Source organism: Strigops habroptila, chromosome 13, assembly GCF_004027225.2.
Source record: "Strigops habroptila isolate Jane chromosome 13, bStrHab1.2.pri, whole genome shotgun sequence".
NCBI classification, from domain to species: domain Eukaryota; kingdom Metazoa; phylum Chordata; class Aves; order Psittaciformes; family Psittacidae; genus Strigops; species Strigops habroptila.
Genome location: NC_044289.2, coordinates 3,439,282 through 3,456,262, shown reverse-complemented (window position 1 = coordinate 3,456,262; position 16,981 = coordinate 3,439,282).

Sequence of the window (16,981 nt, the reverse complement as noted above, 5' to 3'; positions counted from 1 at the left end):
CCCCTGCACCGCATCAGGCACATGCTGGGTTGGGTTTCCCCCTGCTTTTCCCATGGGCTGCCCTCCATGCCCAGGGCAGAGGCAGTTGCAGATAGAGCTCAGCACCTGGGGTTGCTGATGAATGTTCAAACCCCACAATCCGTGGCACCCTTTGGGGGATGCCTCAAACACTCTGTTTTTAAAATCACACACCTCAATTTCTGGGTATCAGCTCCGCTTTCTGAGCTGCAGTGTTTCCATTTTCAGGCTTACCTTTAAAACCAAAGGGTGAGCTTATTTTTCGCCTTCACATCATTAACCGGACACAAGCCACGTGAGGGGTTTTGCAGCTGCAGGAGAGGAAAGAAAATGTCAAGCCTTGTAAGGCCAGGGGACCAGCAGTCCTGTGCTTGGGGATGGGTTTAGGCTCAGCCTTTGTGGCAGGTCCGGCTCAGCCCCTGTCCCTCACAGGGCTGTGTGTGGCAGCCTCCATCCCCTCTATCCCCACTGGCTGCAGAGCTGGGGCGACCTTCACTGAAGTGACGCCAGAGCCTGCTCTGAACCCGGCCTCCACACCTGGGATGCCTGCAGGACAGGAGATGCTTTGGTGCCAGATGATTCAGCTGGAAGCGCAATGCTCAAGCACGAACAATTGTTTCCAGTCGGTCTCTCCCTTCCATGAAAATGCTCTGAGAAAACATCCTACACACAAGATTTGGCTCTGATCTAAATAGTAGGAAGGGGGAATTTGGCTACACTGGGTTGGAATAGGAGCAATAGGGCACCAGACACTGCTCAAAGAGATGGGTTGATTCTTCCCCTCACCCTACTATACTCTATCCCTGTTAAACCAGCACCTGCTTGTGCATCATCAGCATTTCTACATGCCAGTTGAAGCTTTCCTTAGACAGTCAAAGCATTTCCCCTGTCTCTGTCCCCATCCAGCAGCTGAGGTGGGGAAGGACTGTAAAGGCTGAAAAAGAGAACATCAAACCGTGTCTCATTGAGGACATGGTCCCTGTGGCCTCACTCTTGTGAGGACACTTGCTCTGTACAGCAGGAGGGGACGGGTGTTTTTAGATTCATACACCTCGAGTTCTGGGTATTCAGCTTTGCTTTCTGAGCACGGAGTGTTTCCATTTTCAGGCTTCCCTTTAAAACCAAACAGGTTACAGGGAGCTTTTGGCTGGTGGTGCTGCTCTGTGTCCCAGTGGCTGCCCTGTGGCATGGCCGAGGATTGGAAGGGACGAGGTGGCAGGAGCAGAGGTGGAAAACAGGGGCATCTCCCACTGTTTCCCTTTGAAAGGGAACAACTGGCAATATTGGCATGCCTCCAATCAGAAATAAATACATCCTTTGCAGAAATAAATACATCCTTTTCTCATTTTGAATGGCCTTAAAATAAAAGGAAGAGGTTTTGTAAATTCTCTGTTGCTAATAGTTAGGAATTCTAACTCACAATAAAACCCTTTGGTTCATCACAAATGCATCTGTTTGGAATTTCCATTTTTAGAGATTTTCTCTTTGCTCTTTTGCTCCAGTTTAAAATCTCAGAAGATGTCTCACCAAATGTCCTGTCCTCTGTGCAGCTGGGTACCACAATGACCATTAGAAACTTACCTGGGCTGGGGTCTGAAACTGGATGTGAACTACTGTGGGTTGTTTTGGGGAGAGAAAGGATTATAAAATCCTTCCAGTCAAACCATTCCTCTTGCTCTGTGGGGTAAGGAAAGCGGGATTGATTATGCCTCATGCTGTCAGCCTGGGGTTGACCATCTCCCTTTAGCCTATTCACTTGCCCCCAGTCTCAGGTGCCTATGGGATATTATGGTGGCATTTTTGAGGAAAACCATCCATCCCATTGTAAAGTCACCTCATGCAGCAGCTCCTTCCCACATCAGCTTCCAGCCCAGCACCAGCAATGCAGCAAGCCCATGGCCATGATATATTCACCTGATCATTTGTCTTTGCTGATTGAGTTTATGTTTGGTCTCTAATGAGGCAAATGTATTTATGTCCTATTATAAAAGCTGTTTGGTGATAGAAAAAAACCAATGCTTGTAGCAATTAAGGCAACATGCTGATGTACCCCCAGCAGAAGGCTGTCTGGTGAGTTTGGCTGGAGAGGTGACACTGGGGTGCTGGTCTACGGATCTCCTCTCCCTGGGGTGAGACCTTGGCTAGGGTCAATGCTGACCATGCACCAGAAGCCTGAGCTTGGCCATGTTCAGCAGTGGTCTCAAAATCCCCCAGACCCTCAGATTTCCCCTTGGCTCACATCTGAGAGGAGCACGAGACATGGCCACTAGCATGGCAATGATGTTGGAGAAAGATCCTTTGTGTCTCAGCATGTCACGGCCAGCGGCCAGCGGGCAGCACAGGCGCCTTTTCAGCAAGAAGGTGCCTTGCAATGCCAAGTGTTTCTGTAAAATTCTGCCCAAATGCTCAACTTCCTGGTCGCTGAGGGAGGAGAAGGGTTAAGCTTTCAAAAGCAAAACATTTTATCTCTGTAACCAAAAGTTCACACTCTCCACCTGAAACAGAATTGACGACCAGGGTGTATTGGAGCCTGTCAGCTCTGCTTTGCCCTCTGTTGTTAAAAAACCTGCTGCTCCCCGCCTGAAAAATGTCAGAGGGAAATTGAACAATAACATTTTCCCCTTTCCCTGCTGCCACTCCTGCTTTCTGTCAACATCAACCGGCATTTTCCAAGCATCCTGACAAGCTCTGCGCCACAGGGTGCTGTCAGAGCTGGGTGCAGGCAGATGAGGGGATTCTGGTACCCGCAGAGCCCAGGGGCACCTGAACACGGTGGGTGATGCTTCTCCCCAAGGCATGGGCAGAAACATGGGATCCCATCGCGGATGAGCTCTTCCTCTGTAAAAGGAGAGAGTAAGGAAAAGGAAGGAACGGGTTCAGGTGTGTTATAAAGATGGAGAGACTTGGATATGAATCACAAATGCTCCAATAGTACCGGAGTAACATCACTGTGATGCTGAAAGGAACAGCACAAAGAGTGGCTCAGTGCAGAGGCAGTTGTAGTTGCTTCAGCTACTCAAAAGCTTAAAAGCATGGAAATAAGTTAAAAGCCAAGTCACACACATTTTTTATCCCCTTGCTATGAGCTGTGCTGCAGATGCTGCCACCTCCCCGGCTGCCTGAAGGGACACAGCCTTAGGTTTGCCTGTTTGGGTCAAAAATAAGGGCTGCACAACACTCTGAAAGTGCCAACTAATAGAGGTGGAATGGGGCATGTACAAGTTGAGCACCTACAGCTCACCAGGGTGCAGCCCGTCTACCCAGCATCTGTGACCATGTCACATCACTTGGTAGTGGATGTTCAGTGCTGCTGAAGGTGGGATTGCCCAGATAACAGCATGTGGGCTGGAAACCCACCAGGCTGTTCTGCTGGTGCTTGTGGACCACATGTGTTAGCCAACTGGGTTGCTTTTCCTGCCCTAAAGGCGCACCACCCAGCTAAAGTGCTTGCTCCCAGCCCCAAAGCTGAGCAAACCACAGCAGGACCTGGGAAGGGCTTTGCATGCTCAGGGACAACATCTCCCACTGACATCAAGGCGAGTGCAGGCGTCTTGGCAATTACTTCAGAACTGAGCTTGCAAGTCTGCTGGTTTTGTTCGTGTTCATCTGAAAGCCTTTGACACATCCATGCTGTATGTTTCTTTTATGAATATGCAAATCAAAGCAGTGAAATTACAGATAATGATATGTAGTCAAAACTTTTCAGAAGTTAATGCATATTCCTTATTTTGCAGATTTCTATCACATTTGTATTTGCAAAATAGATGAGATAACACCGCTCCAGAGAACAGCTTTCCTGTCACTGGAGCAGCCATACACCTTTCAAATCCCACCCCAGAGAGCTGCCAGCTCTTTTCCCAGCACCAGGGTCCATCCTGCAGGATGGGGACACAGTGCCCAGGCCCCTGAAGCAGAGCTGAGCTTCTGTGTGGGGTCAAGGGCTGGGTGGTTGAACCAAAGCACTGTCCTGTTGTGGATCTGGGATAAAACCCTGCAGGGAAACCATATCAGATCCCAGACTTCCCAAGCAAGCCGGGCACAGGAGATGGATGTCACTGCATGGGGTGCCCAGCACTGTGGAGATCAGCCACAATGTCCTGCGTGGCCCAGACGAATTCCTTTTGGAAAGATAAATCCTAGTTTGCTCATTTGTTGCTGTCTTGCTGTAAGCCCAATTTCAGATGCAACAGTAACATAATACCAATTCAATAAAATACTCTTGAAGATGAGGATATCTTTCCAAAAAGGAATCCAATATTTATCCAAAAAATGAAGCATCATGTACAAAATAACACTGCTCTGGTGAAGCTTCTTGTTAAGGGGAAATATGGGGAATTTTTCACAAATATTTGGTTTTACTCTGCTTTACTAGAAAGTGGAAATATGGGGTTTGACCTGATTCAGACCCACTTGCTGCTGTTCCTGCAGTGTTCCCCGTTACCAGGTGAGACGCAGCACTCACCTCTCTCTGTTCCTCACTCTGCTTTGCAGACATAATTCACTGGCACCTATGTAGGCTGTATTAGATGGAGCTACATAAAGCTCCATCCCTTTGCTCATCAAGTGTTTCATGGCAAATCCATAGGGCTGACCCTCAGCACCTGGTTTCTGCATACTGCTGGGCCTCCTACAGTCCTTGGGTTGTTGGTTGGGGGTTGCCTACACCTCAACCTGCTCCCAGTCTAATTCCTCAATTTCCTCCTGGTTTTACTGCATTCCCGGTTCATCCGCATCAACAACTTCCTTCTGATGTTTAAAAGGAACTGGCATGAGCTGTCATGGAGGTTACCCATCACCCATGGTTGAGGGTACTCATGGGAGCACCTTTGCCCCTCCCAGCCCAGCTCTGGTGGGAACTCACAGAATCACAGAATCCACCAGGTTGAAAAGACCTTGAGGATCATCAAGTTCAACTATTACAACTCGACACTTTCTGCCCTGTTCTCCCCCAGGTTAATTGCATCACCTTTAATAATGGTGTGGGTGAGCAGTTCCCAGCAAGCGACAGGGGCCGAGCAGCCCGGCAGTGCCTGGCGAGAGCTCCCCCATTCCCCCTCCTCTTTCTCTTTCTTCTCGCAAACACCTACATCCTTCCTGTATTGTTTCTAACCGCAAGATAATGAACTGAGCAGCAAACGGCGATGGAAAGGTCTGCGGGGGGAGGTGGACCTCTGTGCCCAGGGGCTCCACCTCGCCTGCAAAGAGCACCGGAAACCTCTGTCCTGCTGCTTGCATAACCAGGGCTGGTGCTGGGTGCTTACCCCAAAACAGGGGCGCTTGGTCAAGCCCCTCATCTCCTCCAGCTGTTTTTGCTTACCACGTCCCTTCCTGCCTCTCCTGCAGCCCCAGCGGCTGGACCCGGCAGCCCAAGGGTTGTGGCATCAGGGGGCTTCTGCTTCTGGGAGCTCCTCAATAGATTCTCACTAGCAGTTATTTTAGCTAAGAGCTTTTCACAGAATCCCAAACTGGTTTGTGTTGGAAGGGACCTTAAAGCTTGCCTAATTTCAACCCCCTGCCATGGGCAGGGACACCTTCCACTAGAGCAGGTTGCTCCAAGCCCCTGTGTCCAACCTGGCCTTGAACACTGCCAGGGATGGGGCAGCCACAGCTTCTCTGGGCACCCTGTGCCAGCGCCTCAGCACCCTCACAGGGAAGAAATGCTTCCTAACATCTAATCTAAATCTTCCTGCTTAAGTTTAAACCTATCACTACAGTCTCTGATGAAAGTCCCTCTCCAGCATCCTTGTAGGCCCCTTCAGACACTGGAAGGTGCTCTGAGGTCTCCACGCAGCTTCTCTTCTCCAGGCTGAACAGCCCCAATGTTCTCAGCCTGTCTTCATACGGGAGGTGCTCCAGCCCCTGATCATCCTTGTGGCAGCCTCTGGACTTTGCTTTTCAAGTTTTTGAATGGCTTCTCTCCTGGATCCCCCATGCCTGGCTGCATGTAGCACCCAGGTCCTGCTGTGCCTTGGGGATTTTGGACTGAGGGTGCCAAGGTGAGCAGCAGCACAGCAGTGATGCTGGAGGAGAAAACCGAGGCTGCCAGCACCCACAGCAGGCAGGGTTGCAAGGCAGGAAAGGAAAGGCAATGAAAAGGAGGAGGGGTGGGCATCGGCATGCCTGAGCCCCCCAGCACTAGCTGGGGTGCTGAGCACAGCTCTGGGTGCAGGGCACACCTTGTCCTGCACAGCACAGTGATGCCTTCCTGCATCCACAACTCCTGCAGCAGGACAGGGACATGGGATCACTGCAGGGTAAGGGTCACTGCAGGACAGGGACTGCCACAGGACCAGGGCTGCTGCAGAGCTTGTGAGAAGTTGTTTTGTTCTGACTCGGGTGTAAATCCATCACAAAAATGAGCATAATTGTCTGGTGACTCTCTGGGGCCACAACAACTTGTGTTTGGGGGCTGGGAGAGCAGACCACACGCAGCACTGCTGAACCATTTCTGTTCAAGACATGGTTGCAGACATTTACATGTGGTTGAAGCCTGGGAGTTGCATTTAGCTCACTTTTTTGGCCTTGTGTCTGTGAAAAGCCTGAGGAGTTTGTGAGGCACCCGTAAGTGCTCCTTACACACAGGGTGGAGAGGGTCAGGAGAACCACGGAGACAAACTTTGCTTTGAGGAGGAAGACACTTGAGAAATACAGACCAAACTGTGCTGTTGTGATACCTGGTGTGCTGAGGTGTCTACACATGCAGTAATGGGGCTCTGAAATACAACAAGGAGATGACTGAGCCTTGTGTGCAAAGTCATATTGGCAATAGATTATACTCACTGTTGCTTGAATCCCCAGAGCATATTTCATGCCTAAAACATTATAATTAGGAAGAATAGCGAAAAGCTGCATGAACAGAAGGCTCCTGTGCTTCTCCAGGAGCTGCCAGCTGAGCACCAGCATTCAGACACCACCAGATCATCCAGCTTCAAGAAAAACCTTCATTCAGGTTGGTTTGTCACAGCCAAACAATTCCCTTGCACCTCTGAGATGGAGGCACCTGTGTAGGTCAAGCCGGTTCCCAGACAGGCAGCATTTAGTGGGATTTTGGAGTATGTATTAGGTGTGAGCATGTCCTAGGGATGGACAGGCTCATGGGGTCTGAAGAGCACCCAATGATGGCTCCTGCATGATCATCACAGGGTGTGCCCAAACCAGTGCTGCAGTTACACTTCATGCCAGTGAAGACTCTCTCCTGATTTTATCCATGCTGATCCATGCAGGAACATCAGCGGGCTGGCTGCTGTTACTGGTCCCAGTGAGGGGTGTAGGAGCTGAACGTGCTCTGACATGTTATGTCCTACAGAAAGTCATCTTTCTGGTCCAACATCAAGCAAAATAAGGCTATTTCCACCTACGAAAGGCAAAATTATGCAGTTCACTCTAATGAAGGAACAGTTTCCCCAACAAGAATATCCAAGCATGGAAGAAATAACCCATTTTGTGCTCACTTCACTCTTAAAGAGCTGCACTGATTAATTGCATGGCTTTTCTAGCTGGAGCATCCTGCAGAGACCGTATCTCCAGGGTGCTGATGTCTTTGCAATTCCAGAACAAGAGATGCCCCAAGGGGCTTTCAGTGGCTCCCCTGGGTGGTTCCACAGTCCCCTGCCTGGCCTGAGAGGGAAAGGCTTTGCCTGTCGGAGGAAGCAAAGAGAAGGATGCAGTGGAGCTGCAGCATCATCTTTCCATGGGAAATTTCTAGAGGAAAGAAAAAAAATATTAAAGTTTATGTCTCATTCTGTATTCACATTTTCTTTTCATTTCGAGTTTTGAGAAAGGAGAAATTATTCATATCTCCAGTTCCTGCCTTCTCTCTCACGCGTTTCTCTCTTTCTCTCCCTCTGTGCCAAAAATGAGAACACAAAGGGATGGATGGCAAATGTTTATAAGGAAGAGGAGATGACTTATCTCCAGGTTTTTCAGTCTTTTCAACTCCATAGCTTTAAATAATGCCTGCGAGTGTGTAAAAATGGCAACTTGAAAAGGAAAAAGGGAAGTGTTGAAACATTGCAGTACAGAGAAGAGAAAAGAAATGAATTATTGGGCATTTCTTGCTTTAATGCATTCGGTGTTATGGAGGGGTCAAAGAAAAAAGCGCAACCTAGAAACGTGAAAATCTTGATTGAGAGTCTTGAATTGCTGAGGGGGGTTAAGAAATCAGAATCTTCTAATCTGTAAAATGGGAGCTGTGCGTTTGTTTTGCAACATGACTTTAGATTGCTTTTCAATTATTCAAAGTGAGATATTCAGCTACTTCTTCTTGTGGTATTTGGAGCCACAAACCTGACGTAGTCTTCGGTCTGTGACTGCTTCTAGTGGAGCCAGTGACCACTGAGAAAGGCCCTGAGTGGCAGAAACACTCCCAAAATGTGGGGAGTTTTGGTAGGTGGGTTTTTTTCCTACCTGATTTTTTAAGCCAGGGAAAGGGTCAGGCCAGGGAAGCAGCAGCTCCCTGATGGAGCTCCGGTGTGGATGCTGGGACTTCCCTAGCTGGGTGGCAGTGACGCATGGGGCTGTTTGTGGACTGAAGCCCATTTTGCCCATTGTCGGGACAACTGGTGTGACTTGCTCTGGGCATTATGAATCCAGTATCATTTTTACAGGCTGGGTCTCCCTAGAGGGGGCAGCAAAACCATGGTCCATCACAACACTCACTCCGTGATTGCGATGATGGGTGACCTCCCAGGAGATGCATTCTGAGGGTGGAAAAGGCCTTCAAGTCCGTCCTGTCCCACCTTTTCCCTTTGATAATTATAGAAGCTGAAAGAGCCTCTCCATGTGCCATTTCCAGAGTGCTGGCAGGGAAACTCGGGGAGTGTTTGTGGCCTTTTTGTCCTCTGTATCCCCCAGTCATTTGGGTGAGTGGGAGACAGCAAGAGCCCTCTAAAGGGGAGCACCACTCAAGCCCTCTGCCAAAAGACCAGCCACAATTAAAGCAGTCAGCTAAGGCTCTAATTATAAAAACTCCCTGCAGAACTACAGAAATATTTTGTGTAAATTGCTAGAGAAAAAATTTAGTATAAACTGTGCTCCAAGCCAACAAATCTACTCGCAGTGTAGTGCTTCCGGAGACAGTATCTTGCACATGTCTGTGTGTTCCAGAAAAAGAGAAAAGGTTCAATATGTTCCGAAATGCCTTTATCCTGTTTCTCTGCTAACTTCCCCCAAGCCATTCTGTCTCCTGGAGAAATCCCAAATCCCTGGGACTTCTTCCAGCCCTCCTCTTTATTGTGGGAGTTACAAGCTCCTAATCAGGAAACAGAAAGGATTGCATGTTGCATGTGTGCCCTAACAGGATGGAGAGAGGAGGTCTGACTTCAAACATCCAGCTACCAGATCCCTGCTGCTGGTGGTGCGTGGAGCGCAAAGGGATATTGCATGAAGCTGATCGCAATAGAGATGGGTATGAAAGCCCACGTGGCTCTCCCCAGCCAGCACCCCTTGTTCACTCTTGCTCCCATCAGATGTAGGTTACGACCACAGGTCCTGGTGCTCCCCATGGGACTGAAATGCAGCTTTGAATCAGGGATGGAGGGAGTCGTATCCCCCATATGTGACTATGGGGAGACATGACCAGCCTATGGCTGACCAGGAGAGAATCTGGAGGGGAATTGCCATTTCTGCCTAGGTATATCTCAGAGACCAACAGACCTTATGGATTTTCTGCTGTTTATCCCTAATAGGTGGCATTTTTTTCTTTCCCCCTTTGTCAGGAGCCACAGGACGGGTTGAGGGGCAGGACAACCCAGCAGTGGAGCAGTTCACCCAGTGGCACGGGTGCCATGGGGCAGGAATGCTCAGCTTCAGGGTGGATGGGTGTAAGAAGAAGGTGAGGACACATCAAACTCCAGAAGACCCTTTAGGATAGATGCATCTCAGGCTCTGTAACCTTTTCTACTGTTAAATTGTCACCAGACTGGTGATGCCTCTAGCTGATGGGCTTATTCCACTCATTTCCTCTGGGCTAATCCTGTCAAACCATTTCAGACCTCAGGATTTCTTTTAGTGGGGTATTGCTGCTTTGTCTGAAGATGTCTGTGCTAGACCTGAGTGGCTGTACCCTGCACCTGCCCCCCCTTCACAAGCACCAGCCCCTCCGGCGATGGGCAGCACAAGGCACACACGTGGCCTCTCTTGGCTTTGCAGAAGACACTGACCTATGGTCTCTATCCCATCAAAAGGAAGTGTCATTTTATAGTCATAACTATCTCCTGTGACCAGAAGTTCATCTGGAAAGCAATGAAATGTACATTAGTTGCATATTGAAGAGCAGTAAATGCGTTACTCTTTCCCACAGACTTGCAGTGCAAGAGGCTTCATTCATAATAAAATGTGAATGTGATTACAGGCTGAGGAACTGCATTCTTCCTCTGTGACAGAGTGACCTAAGGCAGCTGCAGGTGCCCAACCTTGCTGACCTTAAAAGCAAGGCCATGGAGAGGAACAGCCCTGCAGCATCTCCTGGTTCTTGTTCCCATCTCTGGGTGAGGGTCCTGGGGGATGAGGGATGGGGACTTGACAAGTGATCTCCAGGATCTCACCAAGGGGTGTATTTGTGCCCTATGATCCTTCTCCATGGCTGAGTTTGCAATGGGTGTTGGAGTGATGGATGGGTCAGAGTGTGACACAGATGCTCTCACACCCCCCACATCATCAGGCTATGATGAAAATGGGCCAGGGCTTGGTTTTTCCTTGCATTATGTTCTCATTTATCACCATCCTAAAGCTGGTCTAGGTGTCTCTATCCATCGTGGCCACTGCAAAGCCATGGTGGCAGAGGTGTGGTGCTGGTGGCTGGATGTAGAGCAGGTGGGGGGGGCAGGAGCTGCAGGAGTGGGGGCTTCAAGTTGTGATATGGTGAGGGAGGGTGTGCTCTGACAGAGGCATGGAGACCCCGAGGACCTTGTCAAGGAGAGAGACTGGGGACTGTGAGACCCAAGGCTTTCCATGCCGAGGGGGTATGGGATAGTGAGCAGCATCTGCCCACTCCCACAGGGTCCTGACCTGGGCAGATGCACACACAGCCCCGCAGCACCTCTTTTTGCTGTGGGAAATCTGATCACCCCACTGGGGCAAATAATGAGCAAGAGCTGATGCACTACCCAGGGAAATCAAATAAAACCTTGGGCAGAGACTCCCTGATGGGTTCCCAGCCTTTTGCTGCCTTGGAGCCATGATGGGGGCATAAACACCTGCAGAAAAGCAAAGCAGTGTGTTGGCAGGGGCCATGGATGGGCTGAGCAACAAGTCACTCAGCTGCGCAAATATCTGCCATCAAGCTCACCGGTATCATCTGCAAAATACCCGCCCAGTAAGTTCTGCATTATTTGACCTTCTGTCCCCACGGATATAATGGCAGAGCAACAGAAAGGTCTCTAATGCACTTGCAGTGTAATAAAGTAACCTCATTAGGAATAAAATATACAGTAATTACTGTGCCAGGTATTATGCTGATTTATCAAATTGCAGTTGAAAGTCAAAAAAAGTTGAGGATACAGTCATAAAACATCTGCTCTCAAATCTGACTCTAAATTACCCTTCTGGCCAGCACAGTATTTCATCCAAAAGAATTGTTATTCCTTTCATCATTTCTCTTCAAACATCATTGTTCAAACTGATAATTTTGCATTCCTTGTGTACTGGAGTAAGCACTTTGCCAGCACTCTGCACTGTGTGATTAGCTGCTGAGGTGATGCTGTGTATTTTGGACCAGGGCTCACAAACCTCCTACTGCAGCATATCAAATGGAAACCAACTGGCTGTGGTTCATCACCAGTCTCTGCTTTCGGCCCTCCTGTCCTCAGAAAGATGGTAAAGATGCATCACATCATGTTTGCTTGGTGGGTAGAGCCTTTCCATCACCTGACGACAGCGGTGGGCAGAGGGCAGGCAAAGCGCAGCAGGTCCTGCCAGTGAGGTTCATTTCCCAGCTATCCTGGCCACTTGCATCATGCGGAGAGGACCCCATCGATCCCAACGTGGACGTATTTGGTGGTGACCACCACCTTTGTGAAGCACAGGTACATCTGGGTGATGAGCTGGAGGTGCTGTGCAGATGATGCTGGGGCCAACATACAACCTCTTTGCCTGGTTGCATGGCACTGATCATCCTAAGTGTGGGGGGCCCAGGCTGTTTGAGGGACTGTGCCAAGAGCTGGGTCCCAGTGCTGCAGCACATGTCTTTCACCATGGACTTGTTGGACCTTTTGGAGCAAGCGAGAGGAGGCTACGGAGCTGCTGCGAGGGCTGGAGCAGCTCTGCTCTGGAGCCAGGCTGAGAGAGCTGGGCTGGGGCAGCCTGGAGAAGAAAAGGCTCCTGAAGGGGAAACCTTAGAGCAGCTCCAGTGCCTAAAGGGGCTCCAGGAAACCTGGAGAGTGGCTTTGGACAAGGGCCTGTAGGAACAGGACAAGGGGAATGGCTTTAACCTGCCAGAGGGGAGACTGAGATGAGCTCTGAGGCAGAAGCTCTTCCCTGTGAGGGTGCTGAGGCACTGGCACAGGGTGCCCAGAGAAGCTGTGGCTGCCCCATCCCTGGCAGTGTTCAAGGCCAGGTTGGACACAGGGGCTTGGAGCAAGCTGCTCTAGTGGAAGGTGTCCCTGCCCGTGGCAGGGGGTTGGAGCTGGAGGAGCTTTAACCCAAACCCTTTCGAACCAAACCATTCTATGGTTCTATGACTTGCCCTGCATCTGACCGCTCTTCTTCCAGCAGGAGCACCGTGAGGGCTGTTCGCATATGCTCTCACCACTGGCACCATGCATCAGCCACTGCTCCTACGTGGCCTGTAAAGGTCACATGGGGCACTTGCCAAGGTGCAAAGCTGCCCCCAGTGGGGGACCAGGACCTCATGGGGCTGGCACAAGACTTCTGCTCCTGGCATGTGCTGCAGTTGTCAGGGACCTGGAATTTGTCAAATATAGTCCTTTCCTTTGATCCTTGTTCTGTAAAGTTCTCCATATTGCCTGTCAGGACTGTTTTTCTTTCCGTTCTATCATCTTAATAATAATAACACAGATGTAACAAAAGCAAACTATCCTCCCAGTGTTGCTGGGGCATTTGTGGTCATGGCCCTGTGCCATGGCCACAGCTCAGGGTGGTTCCTAAGGTGAAACCAGAGGCCAAGTCCAGGCCTTTTCTGCACACCCTGGATGTGTGGGATGCTGTGGGATGCTGGTGGGTATCCCTGTTCCTGCGTGAGCCACGCATGGCACCCTATCCCACCCCTGGGACTGCATGAGCTCGTCCAGAGGGCTGAGTCCCTGCTCTGGAAGGGTTAACACCACCGAGATTCTGATGAGATCTGTTAAACTCCCCATTACATCCTATAGTGCTGCTAATTATGTCTTCATAAACCAAAGTCAATTATCCAAGTCTCTCCCTGTCTGTGCCTATTGATTCCCTCTCCATCATTACCCCAGCCTCTGCCTGGGCCTTGCCAGTCCCTGTCCCAAAGTGCTTTTGGAGCCTTTTGAGGATCTAGCTGGTGCTCACTGACCAACAGTGGGAGCACCTCAGCCCAGGAACACATCCTCTGTAATTGCAAGTGCTTGGGGAGGTGGAGGGGAAGCCAAAATCCTCTTCAAATATGGGAAACATTACCACAACAAGGAAAGCAAGAACTTCTTCCCTGTGTTCAAAAGCAAGGGATTTGCTTTGTAAGGAGAGAGATTTAGGTTATCTGCCTGGAATTTAAAGGTTTTTAAAGGGAGGTGAGGAACATAGGCAGGGTTTAGGATGAGCTGACCCTGTCCTGAGGTGTCAGGGGCAATGAGATGGCTTCCTGAGACCCAGCTATTACATTTTCTACTGATGTTAATAGCAGACAAGATTCAGACCAAGGAGAGGCTCATCTGGCCAGGCCATCACTGGCCCATTGCTCCTGGGTGCTCACCCTTACCAGGGCTGAGCCTGTTAGTGGAGACTGGATGTATTTTGTGAGCCTGCTGTGATGGTGGATGGGAGGCTCGGTTCCCAGTGGCTTCCCTGGAGCAATTCCAGGTCCACAGCAATTAGCCAACAGCCAACAGCTGGAGTACCACAGCTGCCATCATGCAAATGTAGAGATTAGTAGGGATTAAAGTGGTCTGGAAAGTCTCACAATTTGTTATTAGTGCCCTGGGCTCTATAATAGCCAACCGCCCTGCACCCCTGGGATGGCTCCCGCATGGATGTGGCTGGAGATGGGGCGCTGTGCCCCACATGGCTGCTCCACAGCAGCCCTTTGCCATCACCTGCCTGTAGATAAGCAGAGGCAGCCCTGCAGAAATGAGGGTGGGATGGCTAGAAAGTCCTTAAAAACATGGTTATTGCTTTGCACAGTTAATCCTGAATTGGCAAAGTCACCTTTCAATGGCTCCCTGCACTGTGGCCCCACCAACAGAGGAGACCTTCTCAATGGAGGCTTTCAAATGGCTTCAAAACCACTGCCACAGTGACACAAAGATGATGCTGTTGGGCATCATGGATGGGCACCTTCCTTAAGAAAAGGTAAAGCGCAGGGGCTTGGAGTAATGTAACACTTCCAGACCTCCTCCCAAGGCTGGAAACCTCATCTCCATGAGTTCAGAGTCCCAACACCGCTTACCTGCTACATACACAAGAGTAAATTAACATTTCAGAAACTCTCCCTGGAGTAAGTCCTATCCCCTTGCTGTGATAACTCAAGGTAGGTTTTCATCTTAACATCCTATTTTGCCCCCTATTTTAATAATTGAGTATTTAGAAGAAACCTGCTGGCTCTGATATTGCAGAGTAATTATGTGCTTACAACAAGCCAGTCATGCTGGGCTGCTGTGTCATTGCTTACGCTGCTCTTTAGGAAGTTTTATTAAGCTCCATGTTGTATTTTTAAATAGTTTAAGGTTACAAAGATAAAAGGGGATTTTCATGGCCTTAAGCTGGCCACCAGCGAGGAAGAGTACCACATTTACACCTTTACCCAGCAGCTCTTCTCACTTGCCCATCTCCACAATAAAATAGAGAGCCATCATGGTCAATGGGACAAAGAACAGGCACTTGTTCTGTTTATACTTGCAGAGAGCAGGAAGCTTGGGGTTAAAAGTGTAACTGCTGTAATGAAAGTCAATTCACAGAGTTACATCTTGATTTCACGTCTCCCTCTCATGCCGAGAAAGCAAATGGTCTCAGCAGAGAGGACTGCCACTCAACCACCTCGCAATAACCCAGCGATGGCCTCAGAAACAGGGGAGAACACGGACTTTATGTCAGGCTGATTGCAGGGAGAGCCTGTGACCTGCTGGATTTCTGCAAGCCTCTGAGGGATCCTGCAGCACCAGGGACTTGCCATGCTTTGCCATGGTGCCGTTATTGCTGCCTCTTCCAGTGTCAAAGGTGGTCTGCTGCAGACTGCTTGGTCCAAACCCATCATGCCCCAAACCACCCCTCCATCTCCCAAGGTCTTCCTCATTGCCCCATCCAAAGCAGGCAGCTTCTGGGTAGGATTTTGGGGTGGGTTTTGTTTGATTTGCCAGCATGATGTGTGGGGTGATGCTACGGCAAGTATCAACCAGAGGACACAGCAGGACAACTCCCACAGCATGTTTCTTGCCGTGGCTTGGTATTCTAATGGGCACTTTCTGCAACAGGCACAGGGCATGACAGTAAGCTTTTGTAGCATATATAAGACCATTAAGAGATAAAAATAACCATTTTCCTCATAAAAAACCCCTTAACTCTGAAGGAGCTCTTCCTGGTTTACTGCAGTGGTCTGAAGGCTTAAAAAAGTTATTTCAAGTCACTGGAGAACATAAATGTTAAGGCCAATTTTATCCTAGATGGGTAGCAGTGAGGAAAAATAGGAGCTTAGCTGCGGCATTTGGACCTAAACGAGACCCAGTACCCCAAGTTGCACGAGAAACAGCCAATCCCCAGCTCCACTCTTCCATTTAAATGCAGACTGGAAGAAATTGGTCCGTATCTAAATGACGGTAACTCGTGTGCTACTGACACAATGTGGTGAGACTCCTACGGACAAGCTGCATCTACAAATGGGCTTAAAATGGTACATTAATGAACAGGTTTCCTCCTGGCAGTTGGCCCACAGTGTGAGATCTCACATCGGGTAATTTTTTTTGTCAGTCATTTGCATTTTCCATGTGTGCTATGGAAGGATGGAAATGCCAATTCCATCCTTATGCTATTTGAATTTTCCATCCTTTTCATGTCCTTCTCATCCATGCTTCCTAGGAAATGGCAGTGGGGCTCTTGTGGGCATCTGTCAGCAGGCACCAGGCAGCTTGGTGACCCTCATGTCCATAAGGATATTTTCTGTCTGCTCAAGGGTTGGCAGAAGGGCAGAGAGTTGATAGGACTGGGGCATGGGATAGCTTTGTTAGTGTCCTGCTTTTGGCTGGAATAGAGTTAATTCCCTTCCTAGTAGCTGGTCCAGTGCTGTCTTTGGGCTTTAGTCTAAGAACGATGCTGGTAACTCACCAATGGTTTACTTGTTGCGCAGTAGCACTTACCCCAAAGACTTTTCAGTCTCATGCTCTGCCAGTGAGGAGGGGCACAAGAAGCCAGGAGGGAGCAGAGCCAGGACACCTCCCCCAAACTAGCCAAAGGGATATTCCACACCACAGCTCGTCATGCCCAGTATAGACACTGGAGGGGAGTTGGCCAGGAGCCCCCACTTGCTGCCTGGGGACAGGCTGGGCATCGGTCAGTGTGTGGTGAGCAATTGTATTGTGCAGCACTTGTGTTTATTGAGTTTTATTCCTCTGTTTTTGTTGCCTCCCTTTTAATTACAATTATATTACTATTACCATTGTCATTATTATTATTATTCTTGCTATAATATTTTAATTTATTTCCATTATTAAACTGTTCTTAGCAGCAACTGCCTGGTACTTAGTGGCCAGCTGGGGTTCAACCACATGAGTCAACAAATGCATAGGGCACCAAGTTAAGCTTAAGAAAGGAAAGTACCCACTGCTGAGTGTAGAGT